Genomic DNA, 8,637 nt, shown 5'->3' with positions numbered 1-8,637 from the left:
GCTTTTGTCCGTTATTGTTCGTGCAAATATAGGCTGATTCATGTTCCCTTGCATTGTGTAACTGAGGTCCATGGCTAGTCTGGCTTTCATCAGACCAAGCTCAATCTTTTAAGAAATCAAAAAATAAATAGCGGGCAGATCAGGCTGGTTTCACCCAGCCTAGTCCATAGGCACCCGATATTGTTTAATTTTCCGATTGAGATATACACGCTCTGGCTATTCTAAATGCAAAAATGCATCAGGGAGTTATGACAAAACGGTAACTAACAAACTAGATCCTAATAGAAAGCTGTTAGCTTCCCTAAGCTACAGGTAGGATTATAAGGTAGGCCTATTTACAAATTGTCAATAGGCTATGCTGGCGACACAAATAAAATCTCCTTTGGAAACCAATGGCTTACGCCTTACAGTATCAAGCGGACTTAAACTGCCATATCGTGGCAAAAAGTTGTAATAACATTCACGCAGCTCCATGAGTCAAGGAAAGCGCGAATGAAGTAGCCACTTCTAAATGGGACCCACTACACAGTAGCTTAAAGGTGTGTTGCTAAAGCAGCCATAATGAAATGAAGGTGTCATTGTTTGGATACTTCACACACACGTGCTTTTTAATTTCACAGTCTACAACTACCAAGCTGGAATCAAAGCACATCGATTCCCCTCTCACACCCTGCACGCACTTAAAACAAAATAAACAGGCGTCTCAGTCTCACGCATGTATAGGCAAAACTGTATCAGACCGGTGTAACGTTGGTAAATCTTCCATTGCACAGAATGATTTTGTAGCACGTGCAATAAATGACAGTCGAAAGATACAGAAAACAGTGCTGCTATCAATTTGCTTGGTATAACCGCATTTATAGTTTTCTACAAATGCAATCAATCAAATTGGCCTCCATCACTCAACCAACGCTAACGGTAACATTACCTAGGTCCTTATTGATATTACAAGATTAACGTACCTGCAGTAAAAACCAAGCATGTCCGATAAACATCCTCAGATTTATTTCGGCTTCAAGAAGAAATGGGAATTACACTTCATGTGAACATCGTCCTATCCTTATTAGATGTTCGCTGCGGTAAATTACAGTCCTTGTAGGAAGCGTCCATTGTTTTTCCAACCCACTTTTAACTTCCAACAAAATGACGTCTCACTGCAACGATGCACCATCTAGTGGACAAACGACTACTTATCGCCAATACTGAAAATGCAGCCATGATGATGAATATTTTGGCTTTCTTTTAATCCTACTGAATTTGTAATTATGTATCGGCCGTTCTAATACAGATAGTATGTGGGTGCCTGTGTGTGTGCATGTGTATATGTGTGCACCGCCATTTACAGGCCAATGAGTGTACAGTCACTAAATGTACACATAACCTAATTTTTTTAGACCCCCCCATGGATGAAATTCTACGAAACTTGGCATACCCCCAGAGAATGCCAGGTCAATCATACACATAAAATGTGGTGCAGTTCTGAACATCTTAACTGAAGATAGGGGCGATTAAAGCAGAATAATATTGCATTTTCATTTTTTACCGGGGGGGTGGGGGTGCAAATCACAAATGAGTGATTATGAGCCAGGTTGATGTGGGCCCTTGAGACCAACATACCATAAACGATTCTTCATCCTCAGTGCCACGGTTCAGGTAGTTATTTAGGAAAAACTGTTTTTTTTTGCGGTTCGGGGGGCCCAGCACGGGGGGGGGGGGGTTGGGGGGGTGGTGGGTTAACATGACCCCTGGAGGCAAACATACGGAAAAAATTGGTCATCCTAGGCCCTACAGTTCTCAAGATATTCACAGAGAACTGTCTCTGCCCTACCCTCCTTTCGGGGGGTCCAGTCCAGCGGGGGGGCTACAGATCAAAACGAAAAATGACAGTTCCATGCTATCCATGTGGGGGTACATGCCCACCAAGTTTTGTGTACCCTGGTCTTTCAGTGTCCCGGGAATCCTTGTTGGTGTACGTCACTAAATGTACACATAAATTATTTTATTGTAAGGCCCCCCATGAACAAAAGTACACAAAACTTGGCATGCATTTGGAGGGTGTCATAATGATCCTACACCTTTAATTTCGTGCAGTTTTGACCTTGTCAGCCAGAGATATTGTGATGAAAACACCTAATTTTTTGCTTTTTAATTTTTAACTAGGTGGCACTATACATGAAATAAGTGGTAATGGGATGGGTTGACATGCCCCCTTAAGACCAACATACATAAAAAAGGTGGACCTCCTAGGCCCTACGGTTCTCGAGATATTCACAGAAAACTGTCTCCGGCCACCTACAGGCCAGTTGGTGTATAGTAACATAAATTAATTTATTGTGTGGCCCCCCATGAACGGAATTCCACAAAACTTGGCGTGCATACAGAGGGTGTCATAATGATCCTACACTTCCAATTTCGTGCAGTTTTGACTATGTTAGGTCACAGATACCTTCAATTACAACACCTCATTTTTACTTTTTTGTGTTTAACTAGGTGGCACTATACATGAAATGAGTGGTTATGGAATGGGTTGACATGGCCCCTTGAGATGAACATACAAAAAAAAAATGGTCCTCCTAAACCCTACGGTTTTCGAGATATTCACAGAAAACTGTGTCTGCCCTACCCTCCTTTCGGGGGGTCCAGTCCAGCGGGGGGGCTACAGATCAAAACGAAAAACGATGGTTCCATGCTATCCATGTGGGGTTACATGCCCACCAAGTTTCGTGTACCCCGGTCTTTCAGTGTCCCGGGAATCATTGACGGAAATTTGGGCATGCGAAAAAAAGAAAAAATCTGACTAAACCTATATGAACGCCGCTTCGCTGTGCGGCGGTCATAATAATGTGCAGCTACAGAAGCACAAAAGGTGGAAAACTGTTTGTATCAATATCACCACCATCCTTTAAAACGCTGATTAGTAATGGGAATGAGCTGACTCACAACAACCATGCACAGTTGGGCAACAAGATGCAGAGCAAGCCTTACAGACCCACACAGAGCATAATAATAAAGCTCAAATGCTAAACCGCTACATATGCTGAGTACCTAGCAAACTCTGTGCACATATTCTTTTAATGTTTGTGTGTGTGTGTGTGTGTGTGTCTGTTTGATTGCACATGTGTGCATGTAGGAGAGTGTAAAAAAAGATAGATGCGTAGGCTACACCTGACTGCCTGACAGCTGATTACGGGGCATTCAGTGAATCCATCAGCTCCCATCACCATTGATTGCGAACATCTACGAGCTCCCTGGGATCTGATTACTCTGGAGGCACTCGGAGAGGCACCAAATCTCCCCACTGGACACGATCATGAGAGATTCCCACGGCGTTCATCACCACACCATTCTCGTTTAGATCATACTTATCAAGCACCTTTGTCTGGGTCCTAATGGACAGTCTGTCCTGCTGTCCGCAGGGAAACGAATACGCATTGCTGACAGCTTCCTCCGCCCTGCGCTGCAATCTTCTGATTAGCCTTTCAGGGGTGTCAGGCACACTCCATGGAAGAGATGGAGGAACTCTTTCTTTGGATCAGGTCTTAGGCCAGTGTTCTGATGATTAAGGCTACTATTACATACAGAAGGTGAATGCACAAAGAAGACACATACACAAAGTCCACAGACTAGCTAAGGCCATTTCTGTTGTATACCGATAATTAGCCGATAATTAGCAGGAGGTGGTGTAGTCAGACAGTATAATTAGCAGGAGGTGGTGTAGTCAGACAGTAAAGTGGGGTATGTTGACTCCAAGTAAATACATTAACATGGATAAGACTGAGCAGACTCCTACATTATAAACACACACACACACACTCACACATGCACATGCACTGAGCCATTGTTTGTACAGACAAACACAAAGGTTCATGCAGACAGCCACAGACAGACACACACACACACACCACACACAGATGTTCAAGCAGTTCAGACTGTGTGTTTTTACATTGTTAAACACTGATTGAGTAACCAAGGGCATGACAATGACATGAACATGACAAATGTGTTCTTTGCGTAGCAGGTAGCAACATCAAATGGTTGTCATACCATACCTAAAGGCTATTCCTAACTATTTGATAATTAAACCTTCAGTTCCCTACCTAACAACTATAGTAAAATATTTACATCTGAAGAATATTTCAACAATTTATCCTCAGGTGTATCATAGGTAAAGGAGAGTGTATGAAAAAGCAAAAATCTGTGTGAAAATCCATCACTACTTCACATCACTGTCTACTTTATGCTGAAGATCCATGCAGGCTACCCAGCGGTGTGGAGATGCATGCAGGCTACCCAGCGGTGTGGAGATGCATGCAGGCTACCCAGCGGTGTGGAGATGCATGCAGGCTACCCAATGGTGTGGAGATGCATGCAGGCTACCCAGCGGTGTGGAGATGCATGCAGGCTACCCAGCGGTGTGACCCAGCGGTGTGGAGATGCATGCAGGCTACCCAGTGGTGTGGAGATGCATGCAGGCTACCCAGCGGTGTGGAGATGCATGCAGGCTACCCAGCGGTGTGGAGATGCCTGCAGGCTACCCAGCGGTGTGGAGATGCCTGCAGGCTACCCAGCGGTGTGGAGATGCATGCAGGCTACCCAGCGGTGTGGAGATGCATGCAGGCTACCCAGCGCAGGCTACCCAGCGGTGTGGATTTGTTTCTTTCTTCCCTTTGCATTGTTCACAGCTGGATGGGACAGATTTATGAGCCTTCCATCTCGCGCCTCAGACCTCACCTAGAGTGCTTTTGACTTAAATATCATAAGATGATGACAGGTGCTTGTACATAGGTGCTCAACCTGGCAGCATGATCAATCAGGTCCACTCCAACACCATTAGACAATTACATGACCACTACAGTACAGGCAAAGCCACTGTGTCTAGCCAATTACCTCAGCTCCAGCCAGCACTGTCATTAAAGTGACGCCTACAGGGAGAAACTGCCATTAGTAACATAATAATATTAATAATCCACAGTCGTGGTTGTGAACTCATGCTAGATGAGACTCTCATCTTGAGATATTTTTTTCTGCCTTTGTCTGAGCACCTCAGCGACACAGCTTGCGACCTTTTGCCCGCTGTGCCTCTTAAATACATCTTATACTGTCTTAGAGTGCTTCCATGGCAACACTGTCTGTGTTCCTCTGTGGCTGGTGGTTATTATTGGGTGGTTGTGGCTGGTTGATGTCTCAAAGGCCTCATTTAGCATATTATGCAACAGTGTGCGAAGGCATTCTCTGTTAGCATTTTTAACCAACAGACAACAGGTTCTTGAACCAGTTTGGTTCAGAAGTCTTTGAACCATGGTGCTATCTAGTGAACAGTATTCGGTGCATGGAAAACACTAGAAGTACCACTCACCCCAACACAGCGATTTGGTGACTCTTCATTCCTTCACAAAGCTTCACATTTTGTGCAGACTAGCTGGTATCCATCAGACATAATTCATTCCTTCTCCTCTTTTTATGTCTGACTGAGTGCCTGGGACCTGTATTTTTTTTTGTTGCTTTTTTTCCCCATCAGACATATTTAAAATGGCTCACCTGCTCCCATCTGGGAGCATCAGAAGTGCCACACCAAAGTGGAGCAAGCCTTGTCTGTTTGTTTGTTTGTTTGGTATTTGCACGGATGCTACTGACTGATCCTGAGGGTCAGTTCATTGGCTCCTGTAGCCACTGAGAGAGTGGAGGCACATCAGTGAAGGTTAAAGGGCAGATAAATGGGGGATACGAGGTCCTCTTGTTTATTCTTTCCCATATTGCACCTCTGCCCCCGTCCCCCACCAATGCCTCCTCCACTCCATGGGGCGCTCTTATGACCACCCCTTCCTCTTCGGACCATAAATGATTGAGTGTCTACAGGTCAGGTGTCACTTTCCCATTTCTGCCCAGAAATGAAGGTGACCACATTGAGCCCCACTTCCTGATTCTCCCTGTCGCTGTCAACATGTTTTCAATTGGAAATTTCCAGTTATTGACAAGTTATTGACCTATTTTAGAAGACCCTCTACGACCATAAACATAGATATTGTTACAATAAAAGGTTTATTTTAGGACTAGGTCTAATCATAATCCCATTTTAGGAATTAGCAAGTACAGTATTTGGGATCAAAATCTTGACCAAAATCTTTTCAATGTTTAGAAATATCTCCCTTGTGTACTGTGCTCTTATGCGGCACTGCTTGTTATGCTGTGGGGATACTCCATTGTAACCGTGCGACTTCACCTGACACCATTGATTTCAAAAGGTTATAAATGCATAGAATCTCAGCCCGAGGGGCCTTGATTGACAACGCTGTAGGATGCCTATTCACCCTGTGCCCCTGCTCCGCCTTTCCCTCTGTCAATAAAGCCGCGCTTCAATGTGACACTGCAGATCCGGCGTGATGGCTGGGGTTTTGTCTCCTCCTCACCCCTGCTCCTCGCGATGTGCATCAAAGCGGATTGGCACCGCAAAGCTGTCAGGAGTCCGAGCCAGGAAGGCTCAAGCTAACAAAACAAGCTCGGCCCACAATGATTACCCCGTCTTTTCAGCTCCTGATCATCCACAACACCAATGAGGCTGGCATATTGGTGGCAGGAGGCAGACATTGGAAGATGAGAGGAATGGTCACACCGCAGTGACAACCAAGGGGAAACAGGCAGAATTCTGAGTGACCATTTCTCTGCCACGGACTGAAAGAAAATCCCTTCACTTGCTTAAAAAGAAGGGAAAAGGCAAACTCTAACTTACAGTTCATTATATTTGCTCGACTGATTAGGCCAGGTTACACTTTTCAAAAGACATTTGTATTGTTTTACAGTTATTAAGTTCTTATTAAAAGACCCATAATTTTACTGTTATTGTAAAAAAATGCTTTTATACTTCTTTTCTACTGTAACGATATCCGATATCTATGTGTCACAGAATGTGCCTAGATATCTTTGAAATGTACGACTTTGCAAGCCCTGGAAATTGCTTCTACTGTAAAAAGGTTTCTTCGGTGGCCACGGTGGGAAACATGTCTTGATTGACAGGTGCAGACACAGAGGATGGCCATTGTGCTCCCTGTGGGTGGTAATCACACCATGTTCTAGCGCGCACGCATCAGTCACCGTCATACGCTAACGGACGGCACTGGACTGGCAGATGCTGACAGATCCCCTGTCTGACTTCTGTAGTGGAAACATCAATCAATCTCTGTCAGCCTCTGGCCATTCTACCTGCTGTGCATATTACATGTAGTAATGACACAGCAGCTTCTTGTGTTCTGAATGTAACAGGGTGGTACATAGGAAGGGCCAAGGGGCCGATCACAGTAGCCTGACTACGCCACCCTGAGGCCTAATGCGTCAGGGAATCTTTAAGAGATTGTACCGCTTTCAGGTTCGTAACTACACAGTGGACATGAATTACAGGAAAACAATATTTATTAAGACAAAGGTAGGGAAGTGGAGATCTGAGGGTGGCAACTATGGAAGTTCAGACCAATACCATGCAAGCATAAAGAAAGGTTCACCTGTTACACAGCAAAAGTACACAGTAAAGCTACAAGGAATACACCAAAAACACCACACATGTGCTTAAACTAGACCCCCTCAGAGCCACCTCCCTACTAAATAAAGATGAAAGTTACACACAGAAGGACAAGACAGGCAACACAAAAACCAAACATAAAATAACCAAAGCAAAACCAAGACAAGACAAGACAGCAGCACGACCCATGTTCCCCATCAGCATGACTGCTGCCTAAAAGAACAGAACACAGAAGATTAAACAAAGAACACACCACAATATACATAACATAAAACCACAAATGTCTATGGGGAGACAGCATACCCGACGGTAGCAGGCAGGGGCTACACCAGTGGAGTCTACATTGCTACTGCCCCTCTTAAGTAGCACTCCACTGGTGCCAGATTGCTCAAATGCCTATGCCCCGCCCCCTTCATTAGCACTTCCAGGTGCTATGGGGAAATAGCAGGCAGAGAAGGTCTACCTGCTACATATACAAACACTGTTCTGTGGAATTACGTATGACTTTACAGATGTATGCTTTGGTTTGTTTTGGGTTTTCATCAAGCAGAGGACACAAAATGTTATTCTTCCCTTTTGTTATTGCAATTTCATCTGTAACATATGCAACCGCTCCTCTGCAGCAGACAAGCCAAGTATTAATTCATGACTTATGACTTGAAGAACACCTCTTTTGAAATCCTCAGATGTGCTTTCTGTCTATGCTCTCTTAAGAGAATTGTATTTTTTTTTATCTTGGGATATCTTACAAAGCCTCTCACAAGAAAAGGGATTTGATAGCACAGTGAAATTTCATCTTTGTTGAACAAGATTTGAAATGAGGTCATCAAGCACTGATAAAACCAGAGACCATTCTTTGAAATAGTTGCATGTTGCATATAAAGGATTAATTTGACTCTTGTAAAGAAATAGATGTAGGGTTGTTTTTCATGGATAGGATATTCAATATGATGTTTTAAAATGTCGGTTATTAATCCTACGTTGTTACTCTTTCCTACTTTGTCACAGAACTAAAAGCTATTACAGCCATTTTGTATTACTTGTGTTTGCATTATAACTTAATGCAATTGACTAATGTTGCATTGCTATCTTAAATAAGTCTACTTCTTTGCTTTTCTTGTCATTTT

The sequence above is a fragment of the Alosa sapidissima genome, chromosome 9 (assembly GCF_018492685.1).
Source record: "Alosa sapidissima isolate fAloSap1 chromosome 9, fAloSap1.pri, whole genome shotgun sequence".
NCBI classification, from domain to species: Eukaryota; Metazoa; Chordata; class Actinopteri; order Clupeiformes; family Clupeidae; genus Alosa; species Alosa sapidissima.
This window is presented reverse-complemented; position numbering follows the sequence as displayed.